The following is a 23308-nucleotide window of genomic DNA, read 5'->3' as shown; positions in this document are numbered from 1 at the left end:
CAAATTCTTACATTTGATCAAATTAGGTTTTAATAAAAAGGGCTGTTATCAATTAAATTTATTAATTTACAGTGCAAAATTACAACTGTAATAAATAATTGTATGAGATTGATGTTTAAACAAATACAATTTTAATTTTAATTTAAATTCAAATTTAATTTAATTTAACTCAACATTTTTACCTCAGTACGTTTCTTCTCTGAGTTTTTTTGTGTGTGCTGTTATGCTCATTTGTTTTGATTTCTCCACTAATGTCTCTCTCACAAATAGACAGGCAGCGCAGCTACCAGATCGAAATACACTATCCATTACCAATCGCTGTTTACACTGACTGTATAAGATTAAAATCATTCTCTAGTTTCGATCGGTCGGGCAAGTAAAACTCTCTTTCACTTGAAACTTAAAAAAAAAATCCACTTTTCCCGGACAAGCAGACAAGTGTTAATGTCGAGCCCTGTGTTCATTCTCGATTTTTTTCGTGCTGTAAAGCGGAACAGATGATCAGGGGCCGTATTCACAAAGAATTTTAAGGCTAAAAGTAGCTCCTAACTGGCGAATTTAGGAGCAACTACTAAAAATAATGGGCGTGTCACTCCTAACTTTAGGACTCCTAATTTTTTTCACTAAGAGTAATTCACGAAGCATTTTAGCCCTAAAAGTAGCACCTAAGTCTGGGACAGCTTAAAAGAAGTCGAGAGGACTCCTAACTCACTAAGACCTATTCACAAAGGATTGTAGCGCATACCACCACCTCTCGCAGTCGTCCGGGGTCCGCGACACAAGCGGGAATGCTGCATTGATCTGCAAACAAATCCTCTCATATTCTCACGCTTAGTTTTGCTTGATATCCCAGTGCCGAATTTCTCTTTTATTATGTTTTTTTTTTTTTTCAGCAGCCATAACTGATCCTGCGTCCAGTTGGGCTTTCTTTTCCGTTTTGGCGAATCCACCGTCATTCAACTATTATGGTGTGTTCACACCGAACGCGAATTTAATTATTTGCGCGAGTAGATTAGATACAAAGTCAATGCAAAGACGTGAATAGACGCATCATTCGCGCCGGGCGTTACGAATGACGCGAATTGGGCGACGCGTTTGCCGCGAATGTCTTCCGCGCAAGTTGAAAAATTTGAACTCGAGCGAATGTTCAAGCGTCTAACTAGACGCGATAGATGCGTATTTGACGCTCTATTCGCGTTCGGTGTGAACACACCATTACATTAGCTACTTCAATAGGAGCAACATTTCCTTGCTTTAAGTAGTCTATTTAGGCTAATAGAATGTCAATTAACCAAGCAAGTGTTAATGCAAGTGTCGTTTTTCATTATTAGGCAAGTGGCGGTTTTCATTGGGGTATTAGCTAATAATTAGCTTAAAAATAACCAAACGGGAACCAAAAACTAACGTTAGGGGAACATTATGTGTTAACTGGGAGGCTACCTTGATTTAATTTAATTGAATTCACGACTTTAATTGAATTCTCTCTCTGCCTTTTTAGAATTACACTTCACTGGGGCCTGCACAAACATGTCATTATATATGCATTTCGATGACATTAGTACTATTATTATTTTGTGTAGGACATGATTTGTGTTATGCTCCGCATGATGGCCCTGTCATCTAACAACCAATCACCGTGATCATTGCGAGGAAGCTCGTGCATGAGAAGTGATGTCATCCATAGCAACGAAGACTCACTCTTAGTTTAGGAGTTGACATTTTTCCTTACTAAGAGTAGGTCTGAAAGGCGTTGTGAATAACTTTTAAGAGAAAACTCCTAGCTAAAATATTTTAGTGCGATTTAGGAGTACTCCTAGTGGTAGGATACAATTTTTTGTGAATACGGCCCAAGGTCATGATGTGCGCTCGCGCTGCCGTTTGCCTGAATTGAGGCGCTACAGTGATACGTCTATGGTCTCACTCCAGTCTATATTAAATAAGCAAATTGTTATTGTGAAGTTTATTGTGCTTGCAATTTATGACTTCGGGAGGGGCGGATGTGCGCGTACACGTGTCATTCAGAACACAAGACAAAATAAGAGTGTTCTTGCAAAACAGAACATGGCAAAATAATCGTTTTTACTCGATTGTACTATTTTGGTGATCGCTGGGAGCCAAAATCGAAATCGAAATTGAAATTCAATTAATTGCACAGCCCTACAATAAAGTACACCAATTAAAACATGAAACAATAATGAATATACTTTCAAATGACACCGCAAAGACTGGACAGTGATTATAGTGCTCCACCTCAATCTGACACGCACACATATTCTACAACTCAATAGTTGTCTTATAGTTGTAATTTTGACTTGTGGCCTGTATGTGTGTGTGTGATGCAGTCAGTACAGTTGGCTAATGTCAATGAGATATCAATACCCCTATCATCCTCTACCATGTCCTTTCTGTTCATCTTGTGGAAACTGCCACTGGTGATTCAAAGAGTATCCGCAATTTTTGCAGTCCTTAAGATGAATGGTTGGGGCTGGGAATGGAGGATCCTGTGACCAAAGAAATAAATGAAAAACATTTTCACTAAATACATTGTACAGCTTTCATTTTATAAGCACAGGCTAGAATAATGCAACATGACATGAAAATAAGAATGTAATGATAATAGAAAGCTATTTTGTTGGCTGAACAGCAACAAGAAAGGAAAAAACAAATAAAGCAAGTCAAAATGATATCTTGCCGGTTCAGTAACTGAATAAAAAACAAAATGGTAATTAAATGGTATTCACGCTTTCTTTGTGCAAGTTTGTGCAAAAAAACCGTCATACAGTAAATTACATCATAATAAAACAAAACACACTGTAGATGTCTTCACTTAAACTAGAATATTTAAACAAACAAAAGGGGGGTACATTTACAAAGAACTTTGACAAATATGATTTGTTTGTAAGTAGTAGGTTGCTAAAACACACCTTTTCTCATCAGAATTATAATTGTAAATGTACAACCTTTGACAGAGTTTTATAATGCAGTCTCAATTAAATGCCCCTAAAGAACAATTGCAGTGCTTTACAACTATAGGACAGGAAGAGCTGAAATCCAAAAACGTCTCAGGTTACGATTGTAACCTATGTTCCCTGAGAACAGGGAACAAGACACTGCGTCGACTGATGCTTTGGGGAAAGCCTCAGGCGTGACAGGTGACGAAATGACAATCAAATCACGGCAATCACATTGACCAGCGACAGCCCGTGAATCATTAGCGTGAATGATTAACGTGCGACCTGGAAGTATAAAAGGGCGCCTTACAAACATGACAATATCCTTTAGTCTGAAGGGACTGTTTGGTAGCCAGGCATGACGAGAAGACGCAGTGTCTCGTTCCCTGTTCTCAGGGAACATAGGTTACAGTCGTAACCTGAGACGTTCCCTTTCGAAAGGGAACTTGCACTGTGAGCCAATGACGCTTTGGCTAACGATATACCCATGGCGCCATGCTAAGGGGAGTGCATGCCCATTGGTAGTGACAACTGTCAGAACCATCAAATTCAATGAAACGCTAGAACCATGAAGGAAAACCTCCATGAACATAGTTTAATGAAAGGCCTACCTGGGCCTGCTCAAGGGCCTAGGACCACAACTTCAAGTTAGAAGGGGTCCCTCCTAGGGAATGTGGCTAGGGAACCCGAGGGAACCCCAGCCAGTCACTATTCAGGGGAAAGTACCACCTGAAATGCCACCAGGAAGGCCTGACCTGGTGTCACTTACATTGGACGCATCAGTCTGGCCACTTCCTGTCTGTCGAAGACAGAGCCTCTGGACACTTGCCTTTAGGTAAAGCATCCAACCCGAGGGACTGCGAAGCTGGCAGTGAACCACTCGGCCCGGATCTCAGAGACGAGGTATCCCGGAGAGCATGACTCAGCATAGTGATTACAGCCCTAGCTAGCCAGGGGAGTTTACTCTGCTCGATCCAGAGATCTACCCAGTGCTTATGTTTCAAAGCACTGAGGAGGCCTGGGAAGTCTAACTGGGAGGCCTCACGAGAGGCCTATGACCGTCCGACCAGACTCAGGAGTCCGAGTACTCATAGTGACCCTCGGTGAGGGGAGCACATGGTCCGCCTGGTAGGCAAACCAGGCTGTAAGCAGGATAAAAGAGGTTCCAGGAGGGGAACCAGTAGCAGAGAATGAACACTTTAGTCGAGCCAAGGCGCAAGCTCGCCTTCAGCAGCTACCTGTTAAGGCCAGCTGAACTGATAGCAAGCAGCCACTAGCTTCCTGAACCCAGCACCACCAATAGTGTCTGGCTGCAGACTTGCAGTTGCACTCTCAGACTTGCACTCTCAGACCTGCACGCTCAGACACGAGCGCTTCCTCTGCAAGTGACTGGCACTGTGCAATCGACACAAATTGTGTCGAAATGTTTCCAGCAGTTCAGTCGCATTGTATTGACGCTGTTAATGTACTTACGTGCTATAACGCCACCGAAATTTCCCCCCAAAAGTTATATTTTGCAGCTTGCGTTCATCGAAATTTTATGTTATATTATTTATTTGCCATTCAAGTAGGCAAATACTGTTTTAATATAACAGCAAAGCTAATGACCATCAAGGATACAAAGGAACAATCAGGTTTATACAATTTAAAAACAAACAAACAAAAAAACATCAAGATGATGGAATTTTTTTCTTTTTATTGTAAATGTCAATTTACACATCAAAAAAACGTGCAAAATAGCCAAATACAACATACAAATAGACAATATACAATTAGTACAATTTAAAGAAACCACTTTATACCCCTTCCATATATAAAAAACACATTGGCACATTATGCACTTTCCCCTATTGCACTTCGACAGTTTACCTTTAATTTCATGACATCAACTACATATTCAAGAAACATTTGCATGTCATTCATTTGCAACATTTGCAAATCTGGCATCAATCGACTCTGTGAAATAACACAGTGATCAAGGGAGATACAACTGTGATAAACCATACACATTGACAACAAAAACCAAAACAAAGCAACAACTATTTACAATTATTATGACTTTGTTGCTAGTCATGTAACAAAACAGTGTACCTCTTATGATGATCCTAGTGATTCTAGTGGTGCATCCCCCAACACAGGATGCAGTACATCTCCCTAACAATATATAAAATACAAAGCAATTAATATTACATTTAAGTCTGTGTTAACTTTATAACTTTTTATTTAAAGATAATTAGCTTTTTTTCTGAGTACCAACTGCACAGTACCTGTGATGATAATTCCTGAACCCGATGTTGTGGCTCTGCCTGTAAGTCAAATACCACAGCATAAGCAAATCAAACATTCACAAGGTAATATGACATTTTAAGTGTCATATCCCCTAGTATATGCTTTCACCTGAAAGGTCTCCTCAAACTTCCTTTTCTTTAGCCTAAAAACTGGTTGTCGATCACCCAGCAGGAAGGCTTTAGACTCCTCAGTAAAGTGTGCACAAACCTTTTCATAGCTGTAAAGCATGACAATATTACACATTGTTCCATTATTTATTTGTTTATAAAAAAAAAAAAAGAAATACTGTACCTATCCAGACCATAGTTCTCCGTCAACATCACACACCACCATATCCGCAGTTCTGGCATGTCCAGCTGCACAAAACATGAAAGCAATTATAACCCTTGGCATTTTAAAAGCACACTGACTCAACATTATTGTAAACGAGTTCTCACAATTGTGTCGTCAAATGAGGAATCCATCACCAGGTAAAATGCAGACTACAGGGGGGAAAAAAACATGATGAGGCAAAAGAGAATTAAAAATAGCCAGATGATGAACAAACAAAAAATAATCTTACCATTAACATGAAGACACCGCAGTCATTACCATACGGTTGCCCTGGAAACCCCTTTAATATAGCAAAATACATTAGTGACTAAAATTTCAATGAGTAACACTTTGAAACTTGATCAAATTTACCTTTAAATCAAGGCCTGTCTTTTCAGCCCATTTCCCAGGCATTATCCTGTTCGCAATATCCCTGTTGATTACAGATTGTGTTCTTTTTAACATTAGCAGCTTTTTCTTAACCTTTTTACACCAGGGCGTTATTTACCTTTATAAAGGACAATTTTTTAAACCTTACTAAATATATGCGTTATCTTTCATGTCAAATTCTTACATTTGATCAAATTCAGTTTTAATAAAAAGGGCTTTTATCAATTAAATTAATTAATTTACAGTGCAAAATTACAACTGTAATAAATAATTTTATGAGATTGAAGTTTAAACAAATAATACAATTTTAATTTAAATTCAAATTTAATTTAATTTAACTCAACATTTTTACCTCAGTACGTTTCTTCTGTGAGTTTTTTGTGTGTGCTGTTATGCTCATTTGTTTTGATTTCTCCACTAATGTCTCTCTCACAAATAGATAATAACCCATGCACATTTAAATCTGTAGAACAGTTTCTCAAACTGGGTTCAGTGAAAGAGCTAGGGGTTCCATTCATTTTTAAATATGGCCTGCAACTATGTAGAATGAACTGTAGATAACATTAGCATGATATTGATTACAAAATGAGCTTGAATCAGATAGGGATCCCCTAGTACTCTCAGTAACCTCTGAGAAACCCGTTCAAGAATACAATGAGAACAAACCTTAATGCATAATATAGGAAAATAACATCTGAACAATTCATACAATACTACGAACTTCATGAAATAAGTCACAGAACTGTGACTATTAGTGAACAACTGAACATACACACATTGTCAGATCACACAGATTTCTCAGACCTTAAAATGAAACAAAAGTGTTTAAATCTGAAATCATCACTAATGTAAAAAAACGTCTGACAAACCTGAAGTACATTAGAACAAGTACAAACCTTCATACAGTTGAAAAAACGCTCCAACTGAACAATCCCTGAAATAAGATGATCTTGCAGCGTAGAGACAGGTCATATGAACGTGACCTTCTCTGAACAAAAGCGCAACCGTGCATTTTAAGTAAATTTCTCCAAAGACCTCAACAGAGCTTTGTATCTCTGGTTACCAAATCCGAGTGGTGTCTCAGAACATTTAGAGTCTAAAAAGAGAATTAATTTTTGGGCTGGCTTCAAAACCTAAAGAAAAGTACAGTATTGTTTTTTCCATAAATAACATTATTAACAGCACCAGTGGTGGAATGTAACGAAGTACAAATACTTCGTTACTTTACTTAAGTAAATTTTTCACATATCTTTACTTTACTTAAGTAGAATCAATAGTGCATACTTATTACTTTTACTTCGTTACATTTTGCAGCAATTATTATACTTTCTACTCCACTACATTTCTACAACGTTCTGTTACATTTTCGGGTAACACTTTATTTTAAGGTGCTTGTAATAAGCAGTAATTAACAGTTAATAAGACACTTATAAGACCTTATAAGATGCATATAAGATGCATATAAGCATTAACTAATGATAATAAATAAATTAAATTAAATAATACATTTCTCAAGTATCAATACATTGCACTTTTTAGAACCGCCGAACAAACATAAATGGTAACACAAACTCCCAGTGCCTTAAAAATTGACCTTCCCAAGAGGGAGTAGTTTCCCTGATCTCTTCAGGGCCTGGACCTTTAATTAACCTTTATATGAAGTAGTTAATGCTTATATGCATGTTATATGCATCTTATAATGTCTTATAAGTGTCTTATTAACTGTTAATTACTGCTTATTACAAGCACCTTAAAATAAAGTGTTACCCATTTTCGTTACATTTTCTGATCAGTTTTCCCCTGCCAAAACGTCATCCTGACCGTCCGTTCGTCGCACGTTTGTCTCACCAGTGAAGTTTGGTTGCCATATCAACCCGGTCACACTAAATGCGTCTCTATAGCACGCAGTGTGTTTATCGTGCAATTTATACGCGGAAATTTGTTTTTACGTGCGGATACGCATGGGTAGGTTTAGTAGTGGTGTGGGGTGCGTGTGTAGCCTATTATACGTTTGGTTAGGATTAATATGGCAAGCCAAGAGGTTCAGAATTACGCCATTAATTAATCGCGTTTACAGCCAAACCCCGTCAAATTAAGCTTGATGTGTATATAGCCTAATTGCAAGCTTGTTCAGAAATGGTGACAAAAACTTAAAAAATAACGGCTTTTCCATCATTATTGAACATCATTATAGGATTATTAGGTTGAATGAGTTAGGATTAACTGTTTTATTAATCATTAGAATATAGTAGTGCTGGGCAAGTTAACGCGTTATTATCGCGTTAACGCATTTATTAATTAATGCCGACAATTTTTTTATCGCGCGTTAACGCAGAGGTTTTTTTATTATTATTTTGAAAGTCCGTTGCTCACTGCCTCTGAATACACATAGGCCTACAGTCAAACCATGATCACAGGAGGGGTGGGATGTTGGTCAGCCAGCAAATAACCCACCCAAACAAGCAGTGGAGAGGCTTTGGCAGGTTCTCTCAGGTGAACAGAAAGGGAGACAGCGCTCCGCGAGTGAATGACAGGCGCTCTATGGATAGTAACCATGGCACCGGCTTCTGTGCGCTACGCAGCTGTAGCCTTTTTAACTTAAATTAAAATTATACATAACTTTACCTGATGGCCTGCGTTTAGTTTAGCGGGGATGCTCTGCCATGTGAATTCCCTCCTGTTGATGTCCTGATAACTATTAAGATTCTGGAACCTCACAAACAGCGAGCCGAGGATCAGTCTCTCTTCCAATGATTTGTGCTGCGCGTCGTGTACAAAAAAGTTAGACAATTCAACTTCGGCAACGCGCGGGCGCGTGCGTGAGGCGAGCATGACTGCAACAGTTTCACAGGAACGCACCCGCTTGTCGCTTTACCTGTGCTCGACCACTTCACCTCACTCTAGGCTGATTTATACTTCTGCGTCGGACTTACGCCGGAGCCTCTACGCTATAGACAACGCGTTGGTTTTCATTTATATATCTGCGTCGTTGTCCGCGTTGACGCGCAATTACACATGAGGGAGAGTGTGAAACCCGGGGAGCGGTTCTAGCAATCACAGCGCTTGCGGTACGCGTAGAATTGACGTTACATTTTTGGAGAGATGCACGTCAGGGTACGCGCGCTACAGCTACGGCGTGAGTTCGATGCAGAAGTATAAATTGGGCTTTACCTCTGTTTAATGTAATCTTACGTGGGAAACCATGGCATGCCATGACCAAACCTAAGCTGCTATCAGAGAAGTAACGTTGGTCGACTTATATCTGTAGTAGTGATCATGACCCTTTGACTACATAGACTGTTTCTGCTGCTCCCTGATACAAGATACCTGTTCAGAAAAAAACCCCAAGAAAACTGGACTCATTTTAACAAGCTAGATAAAAGGTAATGCCCTGGCAGTGGCAAATAGCTTTGTTTAAATATTTGATTTGATTACATTAATGTTTAAGTTGAGATTTACAAGAAATATTTTATTGATACTGTGTAAAGGGAATACTGCTGGTATAAAAGCACCTTATTTGTTTAAAGTTTTTGCAAACCACATGTTATTGCACTTTTGTAGCAGTACATTTAAATCAAAAGTGCGCAATACACTACTAGAATTCATTATTCAATTTTGCGCGTAATAATGCGATTAATCGCGATTACATTTTTTAATCGTTGCCCAGCACTAGAATATAGACATTAAGAGAAGAAATTGTTATGCAAGTACTTTTACTTTTAATACTTAAAGTACATTTAAAATCAGGTACTTTTTACTTTTTACTTAAGTAGGGTTGTCATTGTGGTACTTCTACTTTCACTAAAGTAAATATGTCTCTGGTTATTTGTACTTTTACTTAAGTACTGAGATTCAGTACTTCCTCCACCACTGAACAGCACAAATTAATTTGTGTGTTTTCACATTCTACAGAATTTTTATTTATTTTTTATTTTATTTTTTTAATGTGTACATTTACATCTATTTGGTACTTTCTGCAGTTATACATGCACTGAAATCAAAGCACTACGGGTGTAACGGTCACCAGCTGGAGTGCCCTTGAGAGACACCAGAGGGCACTCCACACCAGACGATCATGTTTCACTCACAAACTACATTTCCCATAACTCACTGCCCGGACTCATGCCGTTTCTCATCATCAAATTAATCCGCTACTATAAACATTGGTAACCATAGTAACAGAGTTACTCTTGCAAACAGAGTGAGAGAGAGACACATATGAAAACGTTTATTTAGGTAGGCTCAGAGCCATAGATTGAAAGAGTTGCGACGCTCTTTGATGTCGCCGCGATGGCAGACACGTGGTTCATGTAAGCCCCAATAGTTCCAAAACCAACCCGATCTCACGACCAATTCGTCCGAATTTGACGAGTGATTAAAAGATGGCTAATTCGTAACAATTCGTACGAGTGAGGTCGAATTAGTATGATTTTTGCTAAAACGTACATATTTGACGAGTTGCCCAATTCGGATGAATTCGTACGAATGACCTACCCCTGACCCCGCCCCTAAACCTACCCATCACATGGGTTTAGACAAATCGTACAAATTCATACGAATGAGGTCGTACGAATTCGCACGAATTAGCCATCTTTTAATCACTCGTCAAATTCGGACGAATTGGTCGTGAGATAGCGTTGTCCAAAACATACGCTGGGACAGACAGCAGCGATTGCATTATTGAACGGTAAATATAAAATAAAACACACACCCAAGTACTTTTTAAGCTGTTACTGCATTATTGCATTTTGTTAATGTCAGTTTTGCATTTGGAGAGGCAGGGTGACAACGAAATACTGTATATTACTTAGAAAAGTTTTAGGCTTTTTTTGGAGGGAAAAGACAGAGCTAGATAAGATCGAAGACGACAAAGATGAGGTCAATACGAAAAAGACAACTAAATGGGCAGTTAACACTTCCAGTGACTTTTTGCGCCAAAGACAGAACAATTGTGATTTCGAGACCTACTCTGCTTCTGTTGGAGACATTGCGGGAGTTGTATGCCTCTGTTCAGTCTACCGCTGGACGCGAATACAGTGTTGCAAGTTTGATGTGTCTCAGAGCAGGTATAAACCGTCACATTACAAAATAAAACATCATAAGTGATAAAGACTTCAAGTCAAGCAATGCCGTCTTTAAATCAGTTTTAAAGCGCTACAGGAAAAATAGAAAAGACGCCAGTGTTCATCATCCGCGTATTACTGAGTCTGACTTGGAGAAAATTAGAAATGCACCCTTTCACATGCACCCGACTTGTAAGAAAAGTTTGGTTTGACAAATACAGCTAATTCATTTAAATAAATGACATGATTAGTTCAAATAAAGATTGCCTTGTCACTGTCAGTGTTGCCTGTCATTCATAAATAATTTTAATAAATCCATTAAAGCTGCTGTAGGTAACTTTTGTAAAAATATTTTTGACATATTTGTTAAAACTGTCATTATGTCCTGACAGTAGAATATGAGACAGATAATCTGTGAAAAAAATCAAGCTCTTCTGGCTCCTCCCAGTGGTCCCATTGCCATTTGCAGAAATACACGCTCCCGGTCAGAAACAACCAATCAGAGCCAGGAGGAATGTCTTAGCAGTGTCAATCACGCTCGTGTACGCGCTGATCACACCCCTCTTTTGCACAGCGCGAGCCGTCGTTCAAACTCAAGATTGCCGGCGTGCTGCAGCTGTGCTTATGACGGAGAAACAACCTAAACTGCCAATTCTCGAGTGAAACCTGCTCATAAAACAAGGAGGTAAAAGGAAAAAGACCGATGACGATAAACAAGCGAAAAAGAAAGAATTACACAGAGCCCATTGACTCGGTGTCAAAACTCTAGCCGCATAACAGATAAAATGTCACGCACTCTGCTAAGCAACAATTGAAACATGCTAATTCACTGGCTTATCATGTTGCTGAAATAATGTAGCCTACTAGCACACCTTATCTAGCATTATATATCGCTAGAATAATTACTTACATACTGTAACGTTAGTTACCGTTATATTAACGTTATCTTACTAGCTATTTATAACTTATAGAAAGAGTGCAACGTTATAAAGTTACATGTAGGCTATTGCAAAATACATAATGATTTGAGGACCAAGTTTGTAGTCAAAGTATGGGCAGGCCATAGTCAATGTAAAGCATATTGTTGACGTTTAGTCCCTATTAGTGAATGTGCCATATAACTTTTTATCCGCTGTTATCGGTGGCCCTGTTTACTAGCCTGGAGGGAGGGCTGTAGCGCAGCAGAAAGCAAGGGGGTGGGACCTGTAAGTTGTGCTTGTTCAAATTTTCAGGCTAAGTCAACGTTTTCTCAAAACTCCCTACTGCAGCTTTAAGGAATCATTAAGTTAGCTATGCTTAAGCAACGAGGGTTAGACTTTAGAGAAGAGACGTTCACAGGTAACTCGCACACGCATCTCTCTCTCTCTCTCTCTCTCTCTCTCTCTTCCTTCTCTTTCAGTTCTCTGTCTCTCTATTTTAATAATGAATTTAAATAAATGTGATAATTCATTCAAATAAAAGCAATCCGATGGCTCTACTTTATTTAAAGCGGACGGAGTGCCAGAACTAACGAGCCGTGACTTAAGAAAATAACCGTCATTTTTACACGTCTGTTAAAAAATTACACTGTAAACATCAGTTACAGCTTTAACTTCTTTTTAACGTGGCAAATAACCGAGGTATAAGCGGGATAATCCACGGTTAGCCATGCATTAAAGGATTTTAATGCACGACGTAGAGGCAACCACTCTCCGCTTCTCGTCGGGTGGTTCTTCGCCTCTACGTTGTGCATTAAAATCCTTTAATGCATGGCTAGCCGTGGATTATCCCTTACATATATATATATATATATATATATTCACTAAATGTGAATACGTACACACAACTGGTAGTGTCCTGGGGCCTGTTCTTCATACGTCGCTAACTCACTTAGCTGGATTTGATGGTTGGCGATTTGGCATGATCTTGGATTGTTTGGTTCTTCAACGCTCATCCTGGACTTGCTGTCATAGCAACAGGTGCGCAAACTTGAACCTGCTCGCGAGCAGGCTTATTTCATGTTAACAGGATTAGATCGTGGCTTTATAAGCGGAGGTGATACGGGAAGTCTTTTAGCTCATGACTCGTGAGTATGTCGTTTACATCATTAATTTGTTGGAAATGCATAAATGTTCGAAGTCGGGCTTTAATAACAGTGCAGGCAAGTTACTATTGCGATTCTTATCCAGATTAGTAATATTATATCAAATTTTAAAAAGGCAGTTGACAGACTAAAATCTCTTAGATGGTGTGACTATGTTCCATATCACAAATATGGCCAGGATCTGTGCATGACTCAAGAATCTTCAGATATTTATGCACATTATTTGAACGTGGTAAGGAAAAATATAAATATCAAGCTCACTATACACTTATGATTATCCTAACAGAACTGAATTATTCCATTATAGAGGTGATTACAACAGGATCCTGCTTGGAGACAGGTGTTTTATGACCCCATTCCCTGACCCAAACCCCAGACCAGTTACAATGCCGCTCTAGCCAGGACAAGGGCACACAGTGAAGTGAACTTTAACCAACTAAAGTGTCTGAAAAGTCTGAGGGTTGCACCTGACAGGGCCTGTGACATTGCATGGGCCATATTACACAACATTGCACCATCAGAAAAAAAATATATAAAACATTTCATTAATGTTTAATAAAAGACAAGACAAATATGCTTAGTTCTTTGAGTTTTATTTTAATTGTTCTTTGTAAAGAAAAGCCAGTGATAGTCATCTTTTGCCTGCAATAAGAGATATTATGCAAAGTCAGCCATAGTACTCTGTGTGAAATAATATATTAGCACTTACTCTGAAGTTCCTATGAAGCAACTCCATCTCTAGTGCCAGTTTTTTTTCTTTAAGTTGTCAAGTATTTTCAAAATACTCTATTTTCTAAGGGTAGGGGTAACCCTGTAAACACATGGCTTATGCATAAAAAAAATTAAAAGGAAAAGTACAACACTGCCCAACTCTGCATCCCTGCTTTGTGCACTCTTCTGTAGATGTGGACTCCTGCAACTCATATTGCATTCAGAAATAAATTGGTACTCAAGTGTAAATTAAGTAAAGTTATATATGCACTTAAAGATACCTGAGAGGGTTTCTTCTCTGTCCTGTGCATTGGGGAAAAAAATGGGCATTACAAAGTGTTGTACTTTCTTCCCTTTTGATGTAACGTTATAAAAGGTCTTACTGCACATGCTTCAGCCACTACTTGCTTGGGAACAGGTAAAAGTGTTGGTGTATTGTTTAAAACTGCACAAAAGAGGAAAACACAATTTCATTACAATGAAGTACACTGGGGGGAAATGTGATCAATAACGTACTCGGTTTATAACGTAACCTCGGTTCTCTCTAGAGAGGGAACAAGTACTGCGTAATATCTTACGCTATGGGGAAAACCTCTTTTCCTCGAGATATTGAAGCCAAAAATTATCCTTAATTTTGAATCAATGTAAAACGCGTTGCGACAGCATGCAGACATAGGCAAGGCAGCTCGCGTGCCTATTGGCTGACCTGTGGCAACAGCAGCAGCCTATCGAGAGAGGCCCTGAATAGGCATGGCCAGAATAGGCATGGCCTTGGCCTATAAATATAGCTCGACAGGCTGATACAAACTGGTTTTCATCGCTGAAGCGAACCAGAGCTGTTGTATGCACGGCAAAATACGCAGTACTCGTTCCCTCTCTAGAGAGAACCGAGGTTACGTTAGTAACCGAGTACGTTCTCTTACGAGAGTTTCTCTCGTACTGCGTAATATCTTACGCTATGGGGAACACAATGCAACACGCCGTGCGTACTGGGATCCGACACCAAAGTCCCAAGGGCAGTAGCCCGGGGCTCATATAGTGCATAATCACCATAGACTCACAGAGAGTCGGAGAAGAGAGGCTGCAAGCATCATTCCCCATGAAATAGCATCCTACAGGAGCTAGTTATGTTACCAATGTTTCACGCAGACAAGGTGAACGTGTTCAGCCTAAACTGGGTGACAATACGGGTTATTCAACACCCATGGAGCTGTTTTATCGATCAGTGAACGATACACAAGCAAAACTCAGCATTCTGCGCCGGCGCAGTGGGGCAGATAGTACTGAATTCTAGACCGACAGCAGCTTGGCCTGTAAGGCGGGAACCTCTAGGTTATAGAACCTTATAAATGTAGACGGCGAGGCCCAGCCTGCCGCCATACAGATATCTTGTAAGGAAATCCCGGTCGACCACGCCCATGACGAGGCCACGCCTCTCGTGGAGTGTGCTCTGACACCCAAAGGACACTGCAGGCCTTTAGAAGTGTAAGCCAGCGCTATGGCATCGACTATCCATCTGGATAGGCTCGGTTTTGATGCGGACAGTCCCCTGGAGCGTCCGCCAAACAAAACAAAGAGCTGCTCAGTCTGTCTGAAGACAGACGAGCGCGACACGTAAGCTCTCAGTGCCCTGCCAGGGCAGAGGAGACTCGTATCCTCCTCCTCATCATGAACCGAGAGAGCGCACAGGGAAATAACCTGGGCCCTGAACGGTGTGTTGAGGGATTTGGGCACGTACACGTGCCTTGGTTTGAGTATGACTTTTGAGTCATTAGGCCCAAACTCCATACATGACGCGCTTACTGAAAGCGCTTGTAAGTCCCCTATGCGCTTCACTGAAGCGAGAGCCATAAGAAACACCGTTTTGAAAGACAGATGTCTCATGTCTGACAAATGGATTGGCTCAAATGGGGCACCTTTCATGGCTTCCAAAACCGTAGAAAGGTCCCACACAGGGACTGAAGGGGGTCTGTGAGGATTCAGCCTCCGAGCTCCCCTGAGGAATCGCACGACCAGGTCGTTTTTCCCCAGTGACTGGCCAGACGTCAGTTTTGCAAACGCCGCTATGGCCGCCACGTACACTTTGAGCGTGGAAGGGGTCCTGCCCTTATCCAGAAGCTCCTGAAGGAAGGAGAGTACTTCCGTAACCCCGCAGTCTACGGGTGAAAAGCCTTGAGCTTGACACCAGGCAGAGAACACCGAACATTTCGAGGAATAGAGTCGTCTAGTAGACGGGGCTCTGGCCTGCGAGATCGTGTTTAACACTCCCTCCGGGAGGTTAGCGGGTACCCGTTGATGGCCCATGCATGTAGGGACCATAAATCCGGGCGAGGATGCCAAATCGAGCCCTTTGCCTGAGAGAGGAGGTCTCTCCTCACCGGTATAGGCCACGGGGCAGTGCTGGTCAGCCGCATCAGGACTGGGAACCAGATCTGGTTCGTCCAGAGCGGAGCCACGAGCAGCACTGGGCATCCGTTTTCCCTGATTCGTTCCAACACTTGAGGCAGGAGCGAAACGGGGGGAAAATCATAGAGGGGGCAGCGGGGCCATCCGTGGGCCAGCGCATCCCTGCTCTTGGAGAAAAAGTTCGGACAGTGAGCGTTTTCTTGGGACGCGAACAGGTCCACCTTCGCTCTGCCGAATGTCTCCCACAGCAGTTGGATCGTCTGCGGGTGCAGCGACCATTCCCCTGCTGGGACATTGTCCCTGGACAGTCTGTCTGGTCCCAGATTCAGGTGACCAGGCATATGCGCTGCTTTCAGTGAAAGCAGGTTGTGCTGAGCCCAAACCAGGAGGCGTTCCGTCAGCCTGTAAAGGTTTCGGGACCTGACGCCGCCCTGGCGATTTATGTATGCCGTCCAATGTCGTCCAATTGGACCAAGACGTGGTGGCCTTTTATCTGGGGACAAAAGCGTCGTAGCGCGTTGTTGACTGCCAACATTTCCAGACAGTTTATGTGTAGAAGCTTCTCCCATTCTGACCACTGGCCAAAGAACGGTCTGCCCTCGAGCAGCGCTCCCCATCCCGTGGTGGAGGCATCCGTGGACACCACCATCACACTCGAGGGAGTCCCCAGACTCACGCCTGACTGGTACCAGTCGGCTATTTTCCAAGGTTCCAGAGCCGCAACGCATTTTATGTTGACCCTGAGGCGAAACAGACCAGAGGTCCACGCCCGGGGTGGAACTCGCGCTTTCAGCCATAACTGCAGTGGGCGCATGTGAAGCAGGCCCAGCTGAAGTACCGAAGATGCTGAGGCCATGAGGCCCAGCATTTTCTGAAACCTTTTGAGCGGGACTATAGTGCCGCGGCGGAAGGATCTCGCGGCACGCTGAATGTCCAATCCACGCTCCGGCGACAGACGTGCTATCATAGATAGCGAGTCCAGCACTGTTCCCAGAAAAGACATTTTCTGGCTGGGAAACAGCGAACTCTTCGCCCAGTTGACTGTGAGACCCAGATTCTTGAGATGCTCGAGTAATGTGGTTCTGTGTTCTAAGAGCTCTGATTGTGATCGAGCTAGAATCAGCCAATCGTCCAAGTAGTTCAAAACTCGCATGCCCTGAAGTCTCAGGGGTGCGAGAGCCGCGTCCATGCACTTCGTGAATGTACGGGGTGCTAGGGACAGGCCGAACGGTAGGAGTGTGTATTGATATGCCTGACCCTCGAAGGCAAATCTCAAGAATCGCCTGTGACGTGACGCTATTTGTATTGGAAATAGGCGTCCTTCAGATCTATTGACATAAACCAGTCTTCCTGGCGAACTTGCGCGAGGATTTTCCTGGTTGTCAGCATTCTGAACTGGCGCTTCACAAGCACTCTGTTCAGCTGTCGTAGATCTAGAATGGGTCTGAGACCCCCGTCTTTTTTCGGTACCAGAAAATATCTGCTGTATATCCCCCCTTCGCTCTGAGCCTGAGATAAAGGCTCTATGGCCCCTTTGATCAGTAGTTTCGCTATTTCGGCTCGAAGTAGATGAGATACTTCGTTGTCTACTGTGGTTTCGACTCGCGCCGTGTAACGGCGGGGACGTCGAGCGAACTGTAGCGAATAGCCTCTTTTTATAGTGTTCAACACCCATTCTGATACCCCGGGAAGCTTTGCCCACGCATCTGGGTGAATAGCTAGAGGTAGAATGAAAACCGGGCTCTGGCCGCGGCATAGCGGCGGCCGCAGAGCTTCGGTGTGCTGAGACATAAACACTGTGTTTACAGTGTGCGAGGCGGGGGGCGCGCCGATCACGGCGGGCAGCCTGGTCGCGCTCGGTTTCTCTATGACAGATTGTGAAGAGAGAGCGAGCGGGACAAACCCCGTGGGGTTGAGCGTGTCTGTGAGGGAATGTGGGCGCGGGACAGCGGGCACACTCACTGCACTGAGAACACCGTCGGCTTGTGCCGACTGAATGTGTGTTGGTTTCGTTTTTACAGAAACCGTGGGACATGTGGTGTGTAGTGTTTGTGGGCACTGAGACGTGGGCACATTCACTACATTTAGCGCACAATCGACATGAGGCGATTTTGTTTGTGCGAGCCCTGCATTTTTGCGGGCTGTGTTTGTGTGTAGAAATGAGCACTGGGTTGTGGGCATTTTTATTACACTCATTACACCATCGGCTGTGGCCGGAATTTCAGAAAATACACTGCTTATGTGATTTATCTGGGTCACCGTGGAAACGGCATTTGTGTGCAGGCAAGCGGGCCGTGGTACCGGCTTGCTTACTGTAAAATACACTGGAACAGTCGCATTTTCTGGAACTGAACGAGAAAAAAGTTTCAGTGGAAGTCTGGCGAGACTGAAACACCGTCGTTTTCCTAGGAGGCTAGGAAGACTTGTGTTGGTTTCGTTTTACAGAAACCGTGGTACATGCAGTGTGTAGTGTTTGTGGGCACTGGGTTGTGGGCACATTCACTACATTTAATGCACAATTGACATGCGTCGATTTCATTTGTGCGAGCCCTGTACCGTGGCGGGCTGTGTTTGTGTGTAGAAATGAACACTGGGCTGTGGGCATTTTATTACACAGATAACACCATCGGCTGTGGCCGGAATACCAGAAAATACAATGCTTATATGATTTTTCTGGGTCGCCGTGGAAACGGCATTTGTGAGCAGGCAAGCGGGCCGTGGTGCCGGCTTGTTTACTACTAAATACACTGGAGCAGTCGCATTTTCTGGAACTGAACGAGCGAAAAGTTTCGGTGGAAGTCTGGCCGCGGCGAGACTAAATTTTTATCTGCTGCGAGAGCCGGGATCGAACACGGGTCTCTCGCGCATAGGCTATGGGTTCCGCCACTGAGCCACAGGAGGGGAACGACATTAGCTCGAGCAAATAAGAGAGGGTCATCACAGTTCGGCGTTTGTTTGCAGGTGTGCGTGTTATACAACAGGCTCATTGCTGCAATGTTGACATTTTCAGCCGCTCAAACTAAGAGGAGCTGAGAAATGTTTGAGAAATGGAGTCCGGCCTCGGCGGGACTAAAAACACACTCTTTCCTCATTTTGCCGGTGACGACACGCCCACGGGGGGCGGGGGCGGTGTAGCTTTTTTATAACGTAAGGAAAGCTAGCCGCGCGGTCTTGATGCTGGCCCGTTTCCCTGACGACTCGCGGACAGAAGGGGCGGGGATGTCCACAGAGCTCGCCCAATCCTCACTGTCCGACGCCAGGATAGAGCAGCTGGACTTCTCTACAGATGCAGCTATCTCGTCGTCATTAATGGCGGAAGCGGCAGCGCGCGGCGGCCGTTATCCGTCAGTGAGCGACTCGAGTGAAGCTGTCGGGCGAACCGGCGAGCTTTCACGGGCTGGAGAAGGCTCGGGGACCCGCTGAGTACGGCGCTTTTACGGCGCGGCACTGTAGCGGGTGGAAATGCAGTCTCGGAGAAGCATGCCAGGCGAGTCCTCAGAGTCACCATAGGCAATAGCTCGCAGTGAGGGCAGCCGCCGTCGGCGAGCGCGAGAGCTGCATGATCCTCTCCCAGGCAGGAAACGCATATTTTCACATGGCAGTCCCCGTCGCTGAGTGGGGCTTGCACGAGCCACAGGAGGATGGCATCTTTAAAAAGACGCGGCTCTTTTAGATGTGTAGACGTGTGAGTCGCGGGGCGAACACACACACACACACACACACAGAGCAGAGTAAAGGATATATAGTACGCCGGAAAGCGTAGCAGGAACGGCGGCTGAAAGCGGCGAGGTGAAGGCCAGCGGCTTCAGGCTCAAAGGCTCGTCCCGCAGAAGGCTTTTTCTCAGACGGCGCGGCTTCTCACTCTGGATCCAGCGTTGCAGTAGTGCTTCGCTGAAGAGATGAAAATCAGTTTGTATCAGCCTGTCGAGCTATATTTATAGGCCAAGGCCACGCCTATTCTGGCAGGACGTGACGTAAATGGGCGCGAAGCACCCCCATTGGGTATCACGTCACGCAGGGCCTCTCTCGATAGGCTGCTGCTGTTGCCACAGGTCAGCCAATAGGCACGCGAGCCGCCTTGCCTATGTCTGCATGCTGTCACAACGCGTTTTACATTGATTCAAAATTAAGGATAATTTTTGGCTTCAATATCTCGAGGAAAAGAGGTTTTCCCCATAGCGTAAGATATTACCCAGTACGAGAGATACTCTCGTAAGAGAACTCATGGCAACATATTTTTTTACATTAACTATGTAGTTTCACAGTCACACATGTAGACTTTCACGAGTCAAAGGAATTCATTACTACTCAAGGTTTAACAGTTGATATGACTGGACAACCATTTGGATTATAGGCCTACTTAATTTAATGCAGCAACAAATTATTTTACAGTGTACTGGATCATTTAAAGTTCATTTACCAGCAGTGAAGGTGTTGCTGCTCCTGGCCTCTGGCTGTGGGTCTGAGGAAGAGCTGAACCCAGGAATGCCCTCCACAATGGGTCGGTTCACATTCAACCCAAGGGCCAGCTCTTCTGCCTGGGCATAATGTGGGGGTGCAGGACCACCACCTGTTTGTTTTTCTTTTCTTTTTTTTCTCAGCCTTTTTCTTGGTTGCTTTTATAAACAGGCAAACATTTATTAACAGTGCCTTTTTAAAAGAGATTAGTTTAAGTAGTACAAATTACCATTATGTAGAATATTCTAGTACTTCACTTTTACTTGTTCCCATGTTCTAGTAATGGGCGGTGACTCTGACATTACAATGAACAAAGTTATTCATTATTTAGAAATTATTAAAATATAAAAATATATACTGTAATAAGTGATAAAAACATCTAACATGGTCACTACAAACTTAATTTGTCTGCTACTTTTTGCCAGCCCTCTCTCCTGGCTTTTGCACACGTTGAGGTGTTCCCTGGGATTTTAATTAAGTTTTCAAATTCAGCATGCTCTGCTGCGGTGAAAAACGTCTCAGGTTACGTATGTAACCCTGGTTCCCTGATAGGGAACGAGACGCTGCGTTTGAGACGCGGTGGGAACGCTCTGCGTGATTGCGTCATGAAGCACGTGTAAAATCAGTCCAATGGAAGCCCGATACATCATAGGTGACGTCATAGACCAGGAAACTATAAAGCACCCCTGAAAACAGATCGCGACAGCTTCTGAAAAGTCTGAAGCAAGTCGATCAGGGCATGCAGGAAGTATGGCAGATGAACGCAGCGTCTCGTTCCCTATCAGGGAACCAGGGTTACATACGTAACCTGAGACGTTCCCTTTCAAGGGAACTCGAGCTGCGTTTGAGACGCGGTGGGAACCCCATACCCACTATGCCATAGTGACAAATGCCCGTTCTGTGTGAAGTCCTGCGCACACTAAGAAGCAAGCAACCTCGCCCCTGGAGTGGAGAGGTCAAGGTCATAAAACCTGACAAATGTATGCGGAGAGGACCATCCTGCCGCATTACAAATATCAGGAAGGGAAACACCCAAAATGAAGGCCGTAGAGGCCGCCATACTCCTTGTAGAATGGGCCCGTACAGCCATAGGTGAAGGCTGACCGGCCGCTTCATAAGCCAATGATATAGCCTCGACTATCCATTTGCTCATCACCTGTTTAGATGCAGGGCACCCTCTCCTGAGTGACCCAAAGCAGACAAATAATTGTTCAGACTTAAGGCCAATTTATACTTCTGCGTCGAGTGTACGCCGTAGTGTACGGCGTGGGCTACGCACGTAGGCGACGCCGTCATGAGCATTTATACTTCTGCGTTTAGGTCTGCGTTGCTCTGCAGTACAGCGCCGAAACGCTAGTTGGCGGCGGAGGGTTTTAATGTTCCACTGTGTTTAGATTCCTCGTGGCAAGAAGAAGAAGATTCCTCGCGGCTGTTTTGAGTTTAGGTTATTACAAGCAATGGCGACTGAAAGAGAGCAGATCATGTTGGAGTTGGAGCTTATCGAGGTGGAAAAGGTAAATTTTTAGTTTTTTTTTACAGTTTCGCTGTACTTAGAATTAAAAAATGGCGGGCGGTGCAGAAGAACACGCCGGAAATGCATAGGAGGAAACGCGATGCTACCAAGCCGACCAATCACAGATCTTGCGGTCCGCGTCATCGCGACGTGTAGTTACATTTTTGAGGAGGTGCGCGTCAGGTTACGGCGAAGGGTACGGCGTATGGTACGCGTCTGTGCGTATGCTACGCCGTACCTACTGCGCGCACCCGACGCAGAAGTATAAATTGGCCTTTACGCCACAGGGCAGCTCTGTGAACGTAGGCATCTAATGCCCGAACTGGACATAACAGGTTCAGTTATTCCTGATCTGGGGTATTAAAAGGTGGAGGATAAAAGGCCTGCAGCACTATTGGGCCCCCAACATTAACTGGGACCTTAGGAATATAACCCAGCCTAGGGTAGAGAAATGCCTTCACCATACCAGGTGCAAATTCCAAACATGAAAGAGCAACCGACAGGGCATGCAAATGCAAATCTCCAATTCTCTTGATAGATGAAATAGCGAGGAGAAATAAAGCTTTCAAGGTGAGGAATTTTTCTGAAACCTCTTCAATAGGCTCTAAGGGAGCCAAAGCCAGACCCTCAAGTACAATGGCCAAATCCCAAGCCGGTGCTCTAGAGTGCAGTGCAGGTCTCAACCTCAATGTACCACGGAGAAAACAAGTAATTAAAGGATCTCTCCCGATAGAAGTACCCCCAAGAGAGGTATGGTAGGCCGATATAGCCGCCACATAAACTTTTAAGGTGGAAGGAGATAATCCAGCAGAGAAACGGTCTTGCAGGAAATCAAGAACTGGACCAACAGGGCAGTTAACAGGATCTAACTGACGCTCACCACACCAGGTGGAGAATAATTTCCATTTCAGTGCATAAAGTTTTCTCGTGGAAGGAGCTCTGGATTGGAGAATGGACTCAACGACCTTAGTCGAGAGACCGGAATCTATGAGCCGGGCCCCCTCAGAGGCCAGGCCCACAGTTTCCACAACTCCGGCCGAGGGTGAAATATCGTGCCCCATGCCTGGGACAGCAGGTCCCTCCTGAGTGGAATCTCCATGGGAGAGCCGTTCAGAAGAGACACCAAGTCCGA

At 43.5% G+C, this 23308-nt stretch overlaps 1 long non-coding RNA gene across 1 annotated transcript; it reads right to left on the bottom strand.

Annotated features, from left to right (window-relative positions):
• Positions 1 to 5042: 5042 nt before the first annotated feature.
• LOC130102030 (uncharacterized) lies at positions 5043 to 5453 on the bottom strand. The gene is made up of 3 exons (XR_008809103.1): positions 5349 to 5453; positions 5219 to 5257; positions 5043 to 5105 (listed from the first exon to the last, which is right to left on the bottom strand). It is a non-coding gene; the product is annotated as an uncharacterized LOC130102030 (long non-coding RNA).
• Between the last annotated feature and the right edge of the window lie 17855 nt (positions 5454 to 23308).

This window comes from Rhinichthys klamathensis, unplaced genomic scaffold (genome assembly GCF_029890125.1).
Source record: "Rhinichthys klamathensis goyatoka isolate OS25496 unplaced genomic scaffold, OSU_Roscu_1.1 h1tg000265l_1, whole genome shotgun sequence".
In the NCBI taxonomy this organism is placed as follows: Eukaryota; Metazoa; Chordata; class Actinopteri; order Cypriniformes; family Leuciscidae; genus Rhinichthys; species Rhinichthys klamathensis.
Note: the sequence above shows the minus strand (reverse complement) of the source record. Positions and strands in the feature narration are given on the sequence as shown.